Here is a 17,016-nt window from a genome sequence, read left to right as displayed (position 1 = left end):
ACATCAATCATTACAATTCTAGTAAATAAAGAGGACAGGTGCGTGATACATGCCACTCATGCAGAGAGACCGCTGATATCTGACATGACGAGCCCTAGCCACCTCATGATGCAGAAGGGACCACAGCCCCATCCACAGTACACTAGCCCTTTAACCAATCCCGGATCATCTCTTCTTCCTCATTTATTACTCCTGAATACTTTGAAGACAATTGTGTGTAATCATCCCCTACTTGGAATAACGGCTTGTCACCACGGATTGGACAGTGTCAGAGTATGTAAGTCCTGAATGGGGCGAGACCTCACATAGTCTGACACTGTCCAGTCAGTGTTGACAAGTCATTATTCCAAGGGAAAATGATTATATCCAGTTGTTAAAAGTGTTCATAAATACTCAGGAGGAATAACACAGGAAAAGCCATCATATTCCGCAGTACTCTATAGACATCATCACTATCCCCATTGGAGCTCACAGTCTAAAAATCCCCTATCAGTATGTAATTAGAGTGCGGGAGGAAACCCATAGAAACACGGGGAGAACATGCAAAATGTTGGCCTTGGTGGGAAAACAATCCAAGACTCTAGTGCTGCAAAGCAACAATGCTAACGACTGAGTCACATGCTACCCATAATAATCACATCGGATGATTTTTATTTGTGTGGAATGGAATTATGTAATAAAAAACAAAGACCAGTCAGGTCCTCTTTAACGCTTTATGGTTGTGGTCAAGTTTGATATTTAAAGGGGTATTCTCAAGCTGTCTCTTGAACAGCTCAGAGCAGTGCAGTCTCCCTGGTTTCCTTACTTCCTAGTTTCTAGCAGGGCGAGCTCTCCTACTACAGTGACAGTTCTGGTGAATAGTGGAACTATAGCATTAATAGAACTATACACAGTATGTTGACTGGTACGTTAGGAGTTAACTTCGCTCCTGGATTGTAACTACTGTTCATAGCCAGAGTCTGGAGGCCGAGCTCCATGGAAAGGAGCTCTACACTATGAAAGATAAAAGCTGTCATTAAAGCAATGTAAGAACTTGAGTAGACCCCTTTAATGACCAAGAAATTATTTTAGTATTTTCTATTCCAGCCATATACACACACACACACACACACACACACATACACTTAAAATCCTCTATTTTTCTGATTAAAAGAAATTGAGTTTTCTTTTCCTACTTTGGTACACTATAATAATTGTCAACACATTTAAAGACTCATATTTTTATTTTCCTTTCAATGGACCAATAGGAGGGCTTTCTTTCTGCAGGGCAACGTCTTACTTTAACATTTCGGAGCCCAGTCATTAGCTTCCCCCACTCAACTGCCATACTAATCCAATAGCACCATACCCCCTCCAGCTGTCTAAACTCTTACTTTGATGCTGCAGTTTCCACAACAGTTACATCACTGCACAGTAATGGAAAGGCAGCAACCGCACAGATCCTGTGAGGTACTATAACAGCACATGCTTAAGGGGTTGATTGGACAATAGCAGTATCTTGACTTCTAACAGGGTTTGGAGGCAGCCAGCATGTTGTCTTGTAAAGTTACGAATCAGTACACATGTAAATTAATAAAAAATGGTGATAGAAGTTTTGAACATTTGATTTCAGTCATAAAATCTAAGAATAATATTGTATATAAATCAGAAACCCAGAGGTACTAAAATCTATGACAAGGTTCTCCAGAGAAAATTTTGACCAAGAAATTATCAATGGAATAAGATGCCTAGTAGGATTATTCCATTGTGTTTCCAGCTCATTTACTCTACCCTATATAAACCTCCTAGCCTATGTGAGATGCAGATGATACCCACTTGAAATGTTTTCTGTGCCTAGGGCCGTCTTTCACATCAACCATAAGCAATAATGTACTGAAAAAAGCGGATTTTTGTGTACTCACCGTAAAATCGTTTTCTCTTGGCCATCATTGGGGGACACAGGACCATGGGTGTTATGCTGCCTATCCATAGGAGGACACTAAATAGATGCAAAAGCATAGCTCCTCCTCTGCAGTATACACCCCCTGGCCGGGCCAGGCAACCTCAGTTTTAGTCCACAAGCAGTAGGAGAAAAAAAATAGAAGAAACTTATCTCAACAGAGGAACATGAGAAAAAAAGAGTCATAACCAAATAAGGTACTGAGAGAACCAAGGCCCAACAGGGCAACAGGGTGGGCGCTGTGTCCCCCAATGATGGCTAAGAGAAAACGATTTTACGGTGAGTACACAAAAATCCGTTTTTCTCTGACGCATCATTGGGGGGGACAGGACCATGGGACGTCCTAAAGCAGTCCATGGGTGGGAAAAAATAAAAGAAGACAACACAACCCAAGGACTAGGAACCAGTCCCAGACAGCCTGGAGCGCCTACTGAGAGAGGTGCTCTACTGCCATTTGCAGAATTTTTCTACCCAGATTTGCCTCAGCTGAAACCTGGGTATGGACTCTGTAATGCTTTGAAAAAGTATGTAGGCTAGACCAGGTCGCAGCCTTACACAACTGTTCCACTGAAGCCTGATGCCGAATGGCCAACTGCTCGCGTGGAATGAGCCCGCAGCCCAATAGGAATGGGCAAGCGGTAGACTTTTTGGATCGCAGAGCGAATCCAGCGAGCAAGAGTTGCCTTTGGAGTTGCCTGTCCCTTCTTAGGCCCCTCAGGAATGACGAACAAAGAGTCCGTTTTCCTAAAGGGGGCTGTCCTGGATATGTAATATATGAGAGCTCTGACGAGGTCTAACGAATGCAGAGACCTTTCCACCCTATGAACTGGGTGTGGACAAAAGGAAGGCAGAACAATGTCCTCGTTCAAATGAAACGGGGTAGGAACCTTTGGAAGAAAATCCGGAAGGGGGCGGAGAACCACCTTGTCCTGGTGAAAGATCGGAAAAGGCTCGCGGCAAGAGAGTGCTGCCAGCTCCGAAACCAGTCTGATGGACGTAATTGCCACCAGGAATGTTACCTTCGAGGACAGAAGAGCAAGGGAGGATTCCTTGAGAGGTTCAAAGGGAGACCTCTGGAGACCGTCCAGAACGAGATTGAGGTCCCATGGGTCCAGCGGCCGTCTGTACGGGGGAACTAGATGGGAAAACGCCCTGGAGGAAGGTCTTGACTTGCGGTTTTTGAGCCAGGGCATTGGTAGAAGATTGAGAGCGCTGAGACCTGCCCTTTAAGGGAACTGAGAGCCAACCCCGCTTGCAAGCCAGACTGCAGAAAGTCGAGAGTTTTGGGGATGGCCAGAGGCATAGGCTGGACGTTAGTTTCCCTGCACCATGAAAAGAAGATTTTCCACGTACGGTGGTAAATGCGGGATGAAGCAGGCTTTCGGGCGCTGATCATGGTGGAGATAACGGCGGGGGAGAATCCCGCTCTTGTTAATACCCAGGTCTCAATGGCCATGCCGTCAGCTTCAGGGCTCTGGAGTTCTGATGGGAAATGGGCCCTTGGGTCAGCAAGTCTGGGATGTCTGGAAGGCGCCACGGTACGTCTGCGAGCATTTGTACTAATTCGGCGTACCAGGCGCGCCTGGGCCAGTCCGGTGCTATCAGTATCACCGGGACTCCCTCTGCCTTGATCTTCCTGATTACCCGCGGCAGCAGGGGTAGAGGTGGAAATATGTAAGGCAGGCGGAAGTGGTGCCAGGAGCAGACTAGAGCATCCGCGCCAATGGACTGCGGGTCGCGTGACCTGGCTATGAACGCGGGTACCTTTGCGATCAACCTTGAGGCCATTAGAACCACGTCTGGTGTGCCCCAGCGAGTGCAGATGTGTAGAAACACTTCTGGGTGGAGAGACCATTCTCCGGCGGCCAGGCCTTGGCGACTTAGAAGTCTGCTGCCCAGTTCTCTATCCCCGGTATTTGTACCGCTGATATCACTGACCCCGTCGATTCGGGGATCTTGTGGGCCTCGAGATAAGCCGCTTTGCTGCGGGTGCCCCCCTGCCGATTGATATAGGCTACAGCTGTTGCATTGTCCGATTGGACTCGAATCTGACGACCCGCCAGCAGAGGGCAGAACGCCCTGAGCGCGAGGAAGATCACGCGGATTTCTAGGATGTTTATGGGTAGGGGAGACTCCTGGGGCGTCCAATGTCCTTGAGCAGTGTGGTGCCGGTACACTGCACCCCAGCCTAGGAGGCTGGCGTCCGTGGTCAGGACCAGCCAGTTCACTGGGAGAAAAGATCTCCCCTTCGATAGGGATGAGGGCCGAAGCCAGCAGCAGAGTGTATACCTGACTGAAGGCGTCAGGTGAAGATGTTTGTCCAGGGAGAAGGGGCTCTTGTCCCAGGCAGCTAGAAGGGCTAGCTGCAGTGGGCGGAGGTGCAGTTGAGCATAAGGTACTGCCTCCATAGCCGCCACCGTCCTGCCGAGCACCTTCATGCTGAATCGTATGGAGCGAGATGGAGGACGTAGAAGGCAGCGTACCGCTTGTCGAAGAGCGATCGCTTTGTCCTGAGGGAGATAGATCAAGCCCCAACGGGTGTCCAGGGATATGCCCAGGAAGGTGATGGATCGTGCTGGGACCGTGGATGATTTGTCTAGATTCAGTAACCACCCTAAGCGGGATATGGTGTCCACGGTGATCTGTACGCTGGTGGAGCAGTCGCGGAAAAAGGGGGCCTTGATGAAGAGGTCGTCCAAGTAAGGGAGAACGACTACTCCCCTGGCGTGAAGGACGCTCATGGCAGCCTTGGTGCGGTGGCAAGGCCGAAGGGTAGGGCTACGAATTGAAAATGGGAGTCCTGAACTGCGAAGCGGAGGAACTTTTGGTGATCTGGAGCGATGGGTATGTGCAAGTACGCGTCCTTGATATCTATGGAAGCGAGGAATTCCCCTCCGACCATGGATGCAAAAATGGACCTTAGGGACTCCATTCTGAATCTCCGTACGTGCACATGTTTGTTCAGGTGTTTGAGGTCCAGGATGGGTCGAACTGACCCATCCTTTTTGGGGACCACAAAGAGGTTGGAATAAAAACCCCTGAACTTCTCGTCGTCCGGGACGGGTATTATCACTCCTGCTGTTTGGAGCGAGTGGATTGCTGAGAAAAAGGCCTCGTGTCGTTTTCGAGTCTTTGGGGGGTTTGAGAGAAGGATCCGACTCTGGGGTCTGGTCCGAAATTCTATGTGGTAACCGGAAGACACAAGGTCTCGCACCCATTTGTCGTCTGAGGCGGCAGCCCAGATGTGTTGAAAGAGCCGCAGTCGACCTCCTACAATGAGTGTGTCTTCCGGGGCGCCAAAGGAGTCATGAGGGGGGAGAACGTCGTGGACGAGTCTCCCTAGTCCTGGACTGTTTCGGTCTAGGCTGCCATGACGAAGTGGGTTTCGGGGAGAGCTGAGAAGGTCGGTCCCTGCGTAGTCCGCGGCTAGTGGCGGGGGCAGAGCGGGATGTCGACCAACCAAATGAGTTCCGAAAGGAGCGGAACGAGGACTGTGGACGTCTGGCGAAGGTCGTCCTGGGCTTTAGCTGGGGAAGGGAGGTACTTTTTCCTCCCGTGGCGTTAGAAATGAGCTTGTCCAGACGTTGGCCAAACAATCGGTCTGGAAAAAAAGGGAAGGCCCGTGAGAGACTTCTTGGAGGCAGAGTCCGCTCGCTATTGTCGGAGCCAGAGAGCTCTACGGATGGCTATGGTATTGGTGGCGGCAAAAGCTGCGCAGGTAGCAGCATCAATGGAGGCCTGCATGAGGTATTCCGCCGCAGCGGCAATTTGAGCTGTTACCTCTGTGAAGGTATGAGGGAACTGGGATTCCTCAAGCGAAGTGTTAAGTGATTGTGCCCAGACCGAGATCGCCTTTGCGACCCACACAGAGGCAAAGGAGGGCGAGAACGAGGAACCCGCAGCCTTAAAGGCAGAGCGGGCGAGGTGCTCCACCTGTCTGTCTGTCGGGTCCTTGATGGAGGAACCATCGGGTAAAGACATGAGCGTTTTTGTGGCAAGGCGGGAGACCGGGGGGTCGACCGAGGGCGGATCGGCCCAGCCCTTAGGGGCAGGTGAGGCAAAAGGGTACCGGGTCTCCATGAGTTTACGGTTACCGAAGCGCCTTTCAGGCTTCTCCCTTTGCTTTGTGAGGAGATCCTGAAACTCTGGGTGATCAGCGAAAACCTTTTGGGGTTTCCTTGCCCTCTTAAAGGAGACCACATGGTCAGTGGTAGTGGATGGGGGATCCTCCACATGCAGAGTTTGGTTGATTGCTGCTATAAGGGAGTCCATTGCAGTTTGATCATCTGGGGAGGGTGAAACCAAGGAATCATCTTGGTACAAACAGCATTCTCCCTCCTCCAGCTCTTCAGAAGCCGTGGAGCGTGTGGGAGAGCCTGCCCTGTGTGCTCCCGAGGGAGAGCCATGGGGGCCATGAGAGAGTGCTGGAGCCACCCGGCCGTGTGCTCTTTTCCTGATCCCTGCAACCGGTGAAGCATGGGCCCGGATTACCTCAGAAGAATCCTCCATAGGGGTATCCTCAGGCTGCGTTCCATCCAGGGACCCAGAAGGGTGTGGAGGACGACATTGTATAGACAGCACCAGGTTCTGTGACAGTTTTTCCATGGATTGGGACAGAAACTGTGCCCATTCCGGTGGGCGGAAGACCTAGGCTCTGGGCTGACGGTTGCGGCAGTGATGGCGGGGGGATCTTGGGCTATAGGGGCACAGGACTCACAGAGAGAAGAGGTGTGTTTACGTGGTAGCTCAGCGTGGTAGGCAGTGCAGGCTGAATAATAGACTATGTGAAACTTAGCACTCTTAGTACCCTTAGAGTTCTGCATGTTCCTAATAGGAGTATGCCAGGAGGGGGAGCAATGATATGCAGAGCTACAAGTGAAGCAGTGGGAAGCAAGGATTGAATTTGCTTCCCTCACCAGAATCAGCCGATGGCCCTGCGTCCTCAGGAAGGAGTCTCTGTGGAGATCTTCGTGCGTTTTCCTGGGGGGGCGGGGCTTATCGCAGCCCGCGGGGGGTGGGGCTTAGCGCTAAAAGAGAGCCAAGAAGAAGTCAGTGTGCCCCCCTGCTGTCGGCAGTAAAAAATGGCAGGAAGGGAGCCTCTGAGACAGTTTTTCTCCCCCTCCAGTCAGCACACAGCTACCAGTAGATTATCTCTGCAGGAGTCCCTGCAATCAGCAAGAGACTCCCCCTCCTCCAGCCAGCACGCAGCTAGCGGGAATAAACACTGAGTTTATGAGCCCTGGGAGCCCTCCCCCAGCCACCGTTAGATTATCTCTGCAGGATTCCCTGCAATCAGCAAGGGACTTTCCCCTCCTTCAGCCAGCACGCAGCTATGGTGGGAATAAAGACTGTAAATTCAGCAGTCATGGGAGCCTTCCCTGCACCGTCTTTCTCCCTTTGTCTGGGAAACCAGTCAGGGGGGATCTCACCTTAACACTGCCTCAGTCCTGGCAGTGGAAATAGCAGAGTCAGCCTGCTGTGTCCGGCCACACAGGTGCAATGTATCAACTCAGAGCCTGCAAAGAGGGGCTGAGGAATTGTGCCTCTGCCCTGGGCTCTGGAAAATCGGTGTCTGTGGGACCTGTCGTCCAGTAAAAAGCAGCCCAGGATCCAGCGTCGCAGGAGGGGGTACGTGGAGGCAACACTCCACATTCCCGCCCGTTGATGGTATTGGGAGATCGGTCCCTAAGGGAAACCGTCGCCCTCAAAAAATAACACAACCTTGAAAGGATGTGCCTCCTACAGACACTAAGCTAAAACTGAGGTTGCCTGGCCCGGCCAAGGGGTGTATACTGCAGAGGAGGAGCGAATGCTATTTGCATCTACTTAGTGTCCTCCTATGGATGGATAGGCAGCATAACACCCATGGTCCTGTGTCCCCCAATGAGGCGTCAGAGAAATTGAATTCTATGTTATTTAACCTCTTCATGACACATAACGTACTGGGTATGTCATGGATTTTGTGAGGTTAATCCCAGCCACCTGCCATTGGCAGTCAGCAGCGATCCCTGCACATGACACTGATTTGAACAGCTGATATGTGCAGCTATCAAGCACGAGTGGATCCGCTCTCCACTCGTGCATGTTAACCCCTTGCATCTCACTGTCAAAATGTGACAGCGAGATGAAACCGCGCGCCGCGGTAAGAATTCACTTACCCGGCGCCATCATAAGTCACGTGATGTGATCACATGGATCCGATGGTTGTCATGGTAGCACAGGGTCATGTGATGACTTCTGTAGCTATCATGAGTCAGTTCCTCTTACAACCGGCAGACCGCCGTTTGTAATAGCAGAGCTGCTTTTCTGCAGATCACAGCTGTGTAGTTGTGATCTGGAGAAATGGAAGAGCGATGAGACTGTTGATCCTTATAGTCCCCTAGGGGCACTAGTAAAATAAAAAAAGTAAAAAAAACCCCAAAACCTAAAAGTTCAAATCCCCCCCCATTCGCCCCATTGAAAATTAAAGGGTTAAAAAAGTTAAAAAAATACACACACATTTGGTATCGCCGCGTTCAGAAACGCCCGATCCATCAAAATATAAAATCAATCAACCTGATCGGTAAACGGCATAGCGGCAAAAAAACTTCAAATGCCAAAATTACATTTTTTGGTCGCCGCGTATTTTGCACAAGATGTAATAACAGGTGATAAAAATGTAGCATCTACACAAAAATTGTACCGTTAAAAACGTCAGCTCGAGACGCAAAAAATAAGCTGTCACAGAACCATAGATCCCGAAAATGAGAACGCTACGGATTGTGGAAAATGGCGCAAATAGTGTGCTTTTTTGGACAAAGTTGTGAATTTTTTTTAACCCTTTAGATAAAAGTAAACCTATACATGTTTGGTGTCTACGAACTCTTACCAGCCTGAGGCATCACACCGACACATCAGTTTTACCATATAGTGAACACAGTGAATCAAATATCCCAAAACCATCAGGCAATTGCACTTTTTTTTTGCAATTTTTTCACATTTGGATTTTCTTTGCCATTTTCCAGTAAACTATATGGTAAAACTAATGTTTTCATTCAAATGTAAAACTCGTCCCGCAAAAAAATAAGCCCTCATATGGCAAGATTGATGGAAAATTAAGTTACGGCTCACAGAAGAAGGGGAGCGAAAGAAAAACAAAAACGAAAAATCGCTCGGGGGTGAAGGGTTTAAATATACCAATATGATGGCACAGGCATTTATTTAGACAAAGGTCCTTTACAAGCACTAAGGCTCCAAGCGCATGCTGCAGCTTTTTTGGTGCAGTTTGTGGTGATCTTTTAGTCCTCACAAACTACACGCTTTTCCTTCCTCAGCAAAGTCTATGAGATTTCAGATTTGCTGTGCGCACGTTGCTTTTTTTTTTGGCTGCATTTTTGTGGTGACCACAAAGATGTAGCCTGTCTATTCTTTTTGCATTTTCCTCCCATTGGGGATAAAAAAAAAAACGCATCAAAAACGCATGGTCAAAAAACGCATCACAAACGCATGTGGTTTTTTTTTTTGCCACAAAATGTGTTTTTGTTGGCCACAGGGTACATTTTTGTGGTTACCACAAAAATGTAGTGTGCGAACATAGCCTAATATATTAGCCAGGAATAGTATTACAATTATTTAGTAAGGAAAAGACTTTTATGAATATCCTTCCTTTGTGAATGACTTTTTTTTATTAAGATAACATCCTGGTAAAACGTATGTGCTTCTTATAGTCCCGAGTTAGTACGGTCAGCAGTGCTAGGCGTCCATGACTGCTTCCATTAGATCGCAGGAGCGCAGCTCTTATGAATGCTCTACCCTATTGCTCAGATGCATAATTCTCTCAATCTGTGTAATTAATGCTGTGCAGGAGGAACTGCGCTTGATGGCAGGTGAAAATTACATCTTTTGTGCACAAGCTGAAGAAAATTAAAACTGTTACACAGAGATAACAAGATGATTTACACTTAGAGTCTCAGCCTCTCAGCCAAAAGTTGATCTGCATTTCCATGTAATGCTCCATCTGTGCGCCATATAGGATATACTGTATATGTGATGCCATCCTTGTTTCCTCACATTCATGTCTGGTCATGAAGGGCACAGTGCTGCTTGATATAATTTCTGAAATAGCCTTTATAGTGCAGAAATTAGAATAATCTCTACTAAAGTGCACAGCCGGCTAAACTGTGTATAAGGAGATTAAAGTGATGGTTCACCCATATTTTTTATTGTCTAGATCGATATTATATTGAGAAACAATGGTTCTCTCAAATACCTTATGTTGGCAATTAGGATATACTGTATATGTGATGCCATCCTTGTTTCCTCACATTCATGTCTGGTCATGAAGGGCACAGTGCTGCTTGATATAATTTCTGAAAAGTAGATTTTGGGTACTCACTGTAAAATCTCTTTCTTGGAGCCTTCATTGGGGGACACAGAGACCATGGGTTGTATGCTGCTGCCACTAGGAGGCGACACTAAGCAAAACAAGGAAAACTCCTCCTATGCAGTATACACCCACCAACTGGCAATCATTCCTCAGTTTAGTGAGAAAGCAATAGGAGATAACAAGAAAGAACGAACAATCTTACAGAAGTGAACATTAAAATCAACATTCAACAGTAACATTGAACAGTAACCTATGTCCAACAAAAGGGCGGGTGCTGTGTCCCCCAATGAAGGCTCCAAGAAAGAGATTTTACGGTGAGTACCCAAAATCTACTTTTCTTTATCGCTTCATTGGGGGACACAGAGACCATGGGACGTCCTAAAGCAGTCCCACGGGTGGGTCTAATGTTACTCTCAGGGCTGACCTCGGTCCACTGCAGCCTGCAGAACTCGTCTAACGAGGCTCGCATCGGAGGATGCGAAAGTGTGGACCCTGTAGAACCTTGTGAAAGTGTGGAGCTAAGACCAAGTGGCCGCTTTGCAAAGCTGCGACGCTGGAGCGTGGTGACGGACCGCCCACGAGGCTCCCACCGCCCTGGTGGAATGGGCCGTAATCCTGAGTGGGCGCGTTCTCCCTCTTACCCGGTAGGCTTCCAGTACGGCAGAGCGAATCCATCGCGCAATGGAGTACTTGGAGGCAGGTAGGCCTCTACGGGGGCCGGACGGAAGCACAAAGAGGGAATCCGACCGTCTGAAATGAGACGTCCTTGAAATGTACCAGCGGAGAGCTCTGACCAAGTCCAGCCTGTGGAGAAGAACCTCACAAGGGTGCGAAGGGTTCGGACAAAAGGAAGGAAGAACAATGTCCTCGTTAAGATGAAAAGAGGAGACCACCTTGGGCAGAAAGGACGGTACCGGACGAAGGACTACCTTATCCTGGTGGAAGACAAGATATGGAGAGCGGCAGGAAAGCGCCGCTAGTTCAGATACCCGCCTGATTGGCGTGATGGCAACTAAGAAGGCGACCTTCCAAGAGAGGAACGTTAGAGACACCTCCTGCATAGGTTCGAAAGGAGAATGCTGGAGAACAGACAGAACCAGGTTGAGGTCCCAGGGCTCCACCGGAGGTTGAACGGGGGGCACCGCATGCGCAGCCCCCTGAATGAATGTGCGAACCTGTGAGCGAGAGGCTATTCTCTTTTGAAAGAGAATGGAAAGAGCATACACTTGGCCCTTGAGGGAGCTGAGTGCTAAACCAGCATCCAGACCAGACTGCAGGAAGGACAACAGAACTGGCAAGGAGAAGGTCATGGCTGTGACCTGGTTAGCTTCGCACCAGCGGAAATAGGCCTTCCACGTCCGGTGGTAGATGAGGGAAGAGGAAGGCTTCCGTGCCTTGATCATTGTCTGGACGACCCTTTCTGAGAATCCCGAGGAAGTTAGTACTGCGGCTTCAACAGCCATGCCGTTAAATTGAGCGACTGTGAATTCTGGTGAAGAAAAGGCCCCTGAGTGAGAAGGTGCTGGACGTCTGGAAGTCTCCACGGAACGTCGGCGAGAAGGTGCACGAGCTCTGTGTACCACGGGCGACGGGGGCCAATCTGGGGCCACCAGAATCACCGGAACTCCTTCCGCTTTGATCTTCTTGACTAGCTTGGGGATAAGAGGAAGCGGAAGAAAGAGGTACGGCAGAGAGAACTACGACCAGGGGATCGCTAGGGCGTCCGTTGCGAGCGCCAGTGGGTCTCTTGCTCTGGAGACGAACTGGGGCACCTTGTGATTCCACCTGGAGGCCAGGAGATCCACGTCGGGGGTCCCCCACCTGGAACAGATCTGCTGGAGGATTCTGGGATTGAGGGACCACTCTCCCACGTCGAGGCCTTCTCGGCTGAGGAAGTCGGCGGCCCAATTGTCCACACCCGGGATGTGGACCGCCGAAATCGCTGGGATGTTCTGTTCGGCCCAGTCGAGGATTTGAGATACCTCTCTCATCGCTGCTCGGCTGCGTGTTCCGCCCTGATGGTTTATGTAGGCCACGGTGGTTGCATTGTCGGACTGCACCCGAACTGGGTGTCCGCGAAGCAGAGCCTTCCAATGAAAGAGAGCCAGGCGAACTGACCTAAGTTCCAAGATGTTGATGGGAAGCTTGGTTTCCGGCTCGGTCCAGCGACCCTGAACTGTGAGGTCCTGGAATGTGGCTCCCCATCCCAGCAGGCTGGCGTCTGTCGTGATGACCTTCCATCGAAGTGGAAGAAATGATCTCCCTTGGAGAGTGAGGGGAGAGCATTTCCACCATTCCAATGACTCTCTGACTCGAGGAGGGATCGCAATTGGCCGATCCAGGGAGTGAAGAGACATGTCCCATGTTGCTAGAAGGAGACCCTGAAGAGGGCGAGTATGGAATTGACTGTAGGGCACCGCTTCCATTGACGCCATCATCTTTCCGAGAATGCTCATGCAGTACCGAAGAGAGCAGCGGGGTGCGCGTTGGAGCTTCCAAATCCCCCTGAGGATAGCTGAGAGCTTGTCCTTCGGCAGAAGAACCCTCGCTTGTGTGGTGTCGAAGATCATGCCGAGGAATGAGATGCGTTGAGTCGGGATCAGAGATGACTTTGGTCTGTTGATCAACCAGCCGAGACGGGTTAGAGTATCCAGAGTGATGTTGAGACTGTCGCGGCACTCCGACGCCGAGGGAGCCTTGATCAAAATGTCGTCCAGATATGGGATGGCTAGAATTCCCCGGGTCCGAAGAATAGCCATGACAGCAGCCATCACCTTGGTGAAGACTCTGGGAGCTGTCGAGAGCCCGAATGGGAGAGCCGTGAACTGAAAGTGTTGCCCCTGAACCATGAAGCGTAAAAATCTCTGATGAGCTGGAAAGATTGGGATGTGGAGATAGGCGTCCTGGATGTCCACCGAGCAAAGGAACTCCCCGAGTTCCATGGACGCTATCACTGAGCGGAGAGACTCCATGCGGAATCGCCGGAGACGGACCCGCCTGTTGAGGCGCTTGAGATCCAGAATGGGGCGGACTGTGCCATTCTTCTTCGGTACTACGAAGAGGTTTGAATAAAAACCCCGGAATCTGTCTTGAGGGGGGACGGGGGTGATGACCCCAGAGTCTCGCATGGACTGGATGGCTGCGAAGAAGCCCTTGGTGAGGGAGGGATCCTTGGGGGGTTTGGACTGGACGAAGCGTGAGCATGGGAGCGAAGAAAACTCTATCTTGTAGCCGTGAGAGACGACGTCTCGAACCCAGGCGTCGTCTATCACGGAAAGCCACGTGCTTCTGAACATGCGGAGACGACCGCCGACCCTGGATGAGGAGCCGGGGACGGGAGCCCAGTCATGCGGAGGAAAATCTGTTGGATCTGGAGCTGGAGGGCTTGGACTGCTGGCCACGGGAACGCCAGGAACGCCAGTGGGGTGTTGCCTTAAAGGAGGGCTTCCGTCTCTCCTGACGTGCTGGGGACCGCTCCCGAGGTGTGTTGGTGTTGGTAGAGAATTGGTGAAAGGGGCGAAAGGGAAAAGCCCGCCTCTTTGGAGGGGCATGGGAAATCCTCTGTTGGGGGAGGAAGGTACTTTTGCCCCCCGTAGCCTCAGAGATGATCTTGTCCAGTTTTTCTCCGAAGAGTCTGGCACCAACAAAGGGAAGACTGGTGAGGGAGTTTTTGGATGCTGAGTCCGCGTTCCACGCTTTAAGCCACAGGGTTCTGCGGATTGCAGTAATGTTGCCGGCTGCCAGGGCAGCGGAAGCAGCAGAGTCGAGGGACGCAGCGACTAGATATTTTCCGGCATGTGTGATCTGATCTGCCAGATCTGCCAGCTCGGGTCTGGGAGCGTCAGCTAGGATACCACGCCGAAGGAGCTTTGCCCAGGCGGAGACAGCCTTGGAAACCCAGGTGGCTGCAAAGGCTGGAGTGATGGCAGAGCCGGAGGCTTCGAAGGCCGACCTGGCTAAGGATTCTATAGTCCTGTCCGAGGGATCCTTCAGGGAGGCGCCATGAGACAGCGGCAAGGTGGTGCTGGACGAGAGTCGGGAGATCGGAGGATCCATTGACGGGGCCACTGACCACTTCTGAAGAAGTTCCGGTGGAAAGGGATAAAGGACCTGTGCCCGCTTGCGCTTCTGGAAACGCTTGTCGGGATGTTCCCACTGTCTGGAGAAAATATCCTCAAACTCCCTGTGGTTGCCAAAGCTTCTTGGCAGCTTCTTGGCTCTTTTGAAAGGGACTGATTGACTGGTAGGCGCCGGATCAACATCCTTCACCTCTAGGGTCTGATTGACAGCAATGACCAGACTGTCCATCATACCGGTCAGCTTGGATATATGTTCAGAGTCCAGATCGGAGTCAGAAACAGAGTCCTGGTCTGAATCTGGAGCTGCCGCAGAAGAGGCAGGAGACAGAGAGCGTGATGCTCTGGGGGCCATAGCGGCGCTAGGAGAGCTGGAGGATGACCCCGAGAGGGACCGCTTCCTAGACCTCCTGTGAGTTCTGCCCTGCCGGGCTGGAGGCGCTGCAGGCTCAGACTCGCTCTGGATCACCGGGGGGACTCCAGAGGAGGAGGCGGGCAGACGGTCTATGGCCGAGGCTAAGGTCTGAGACATCTTGGTTAAGTTGTCCACGGACTGAGAGAGAGCTGAGGCCCACCCAGGCATGGGGGCCGAGTCCTCGTTACGGGCGGTGGGGGGCTCCGTAGTAGTCATGGAAGGGGTGCTACAGGCTAGGCAGGTGGAGGAGGACTGGCCTGAGGGAAACCTTTTTTAGACAAGAGGTGCAGGCGAAGTGAAGCACTATGGCCTGTGGCTGAGAGCGGGTTGCTCTTGTGCTGGACATGGGACAGCAGAGAGGGGGAGAGAGAGAGAGAGAGAGAGAGAGAGAGAGAACAGAGCAGAGGATGCCAGGAGGATGGGGACTGGGGAAGGAGCTGCCTCCCAGTGGCAGAGCTTACCCAGACTCTGGCGTCCTGTGTGTGCTGATGCTGCTGACTGAAGCCGGTGTCCTGAAGCTGCAGGCTGAGGGAGCAGAGGTGGGGGCTCCTGGGAGCTGCAGGTTAGTCTGTGGGGAGCTGAACCGGAACGCTGCCGCTGCCCAGAAGCGCCTCAGGCTGTAATGGCGCTGCTGAGGAGTCCGGGCTGGGGGAGGAACGGTAAAGAAGCGCGAAAAAAACGGCGCGCTGCCGGGAGCCGGGATTGGCTGAGAGAAAGGAGCGCCGGGATTGGTCAGAAAAGAGTGCGCAGAGGCTTGCAGGGAATGGCTGCTAGAGCGGGCGGGCCTGTTGGAAAGTAAGGATCCGTGCGATAGGCCGGCCGGGAGGGGGCGTGGCCGGCCGGGAGCTAGGCCTGAATAGAAGCCGGGGGCTAAATTTTAAGGCTGAGACCGCAGGGGGAGCCGGAGAACGGCGCCGAGGACGAGAGCGGGGGCAGAGCCTGTATGAAGGGGGATCTGACCAGGGGTAAGTCCTAAGGGGCCAAATTCCTTCTTTTCCCTCTCCTTTTTTTTTTTTTTTTTTTTTTTAAGACGGAGCCCCCCATGACCCGGGACAAGGGATGGGTACCTGTCCCGACGGCTGATAGTCCTCCTGATCCTGGCTGATCCTGGCCTCCTGGGAAATACCTAGGGAGACGAGTATCTTCCGGAGATTTTTTCGTCTTCCCTCCCTGATCAGGCCGGCTGTGGAGGGCGAGCATGCAGGGGGAGGGGGGCAAGGACCATCCGCCTGTCCCTCTGTGCGGATGCCCCCCAAACAGTCTTGAGAGTGTTAGGGGGGTAGGGTCCTGCCAGACAGACACGGAGGACAACGGAAGTGGCGGACGGACCCCACTTCTGTGCGACCGGTCTCTAGGGGGGAGAGCAGGGTGAGCGATTACACCCTGTCGCCCGACAAGCTGTGTCTGAAACGAAAAAGGGGAAAAAATTAAAAATACAAACCTAAGGGGCTGGGAGCAGCCCCAAGCGTGTCCACCTCCTATGGACACTAAGCTTAAACTGAGGAATGATTGCCAGTTGGTGGGTGTATACTGCATAGGAGGAGTTTTCCTTGTTTTGCTTAGTGTCGCCTCCTAGTGGCAGCAGCATACAACCCATGGTCTATGTGTCCCCCAATGAAGCGATAAAGAAATAGCCTTTATAGTGCGGAAATTAGAATAACCTCTACTAAAGTGCACAGCCGGTTAAACTGTGTATAAGGAGATTAAAGTGGTGGTTCACCCATATTTTTTATTGTCTAGATCGATATTATATTGAGAAACAATGGTTCTCTCAAATACCTTATGTTGGCAATTATGCCTGTGAGAGGCGCTATTGCAGACCGCTGTTCCCCGCTCCGTGACCCTCGGGCTCCTTGACGTCACGTCAAGTTCCTGACACTGCGGCCAGCCGCAGTGTCCATGAGTGATGGGCTGTGGGAGGTGTTTCACCGCTCGTCACAGCCCATCTGCTCCCTCCTCCCTCACAGCAAAGAGCTGCAAGCAGGAGACGCGCTGTGTGGTGACAAGCAGTGAAACACCGCCCACAGCTCAGTGAGTCAGGAAGACTGCAGCCAGCCGCGGTGATGTGACGTGTCTGGAACTTGACGTGACATCACCAGTTCCCCGAGGAAATGGAGCCCGGAAGTCATGGAGAGGGGAACAGCGGTTTGCAATAGCGCCTCTCACAGGCACTATTGCCAACACAAGGTATTTGAGAAAAACATTGTTTCTCAATTTAATA

General features: G+C 51.4%; 2 protein-coding genes across 3 annotated transcripts in view; both read right to left on the bottom strand.

Moving 5' to 3' along the window:
* ANXA5 (annexin A5) overlaps positions 1-17,016 on the bottom strand; it is a 445,678-nt gene that overhangs the window by 293,047 nt on the left and 135,615 nt on the right. The gene's annotated exons all lie outside the window — the stretch shown is intronic.
* Positions 1-17,016, bottom strand: part of BBS7 (Bardet-Biedl syndrome 7) — a 144,229-nt gene that overhangs the window by 11,938 nt on the left and 115,275 nt on the right. The gene's annotated exons all lie outside the window — the stretch shown is intronic.

This window comes from Anomaloglossus baeobatrachus, chromosome 1 (assembly GCF_048569485.1).
Source record: "Anomaloglossus baeobatrachus isolate aAnoBae1 chromosome 1, aAnoBae1.hap1, whole genome shotgun sequence".
In the NCBI taxonomy this organism is placed as follows: Eukaryota; Metazoa; Chordata; class Amphibia; order Anura; family Aromobatidae; genus Anomaloglossus; species Anomaloglossus baeobatrachus.
This window is presented reverse-complemented; position numbering and strand designations above follow the sequence as displayed.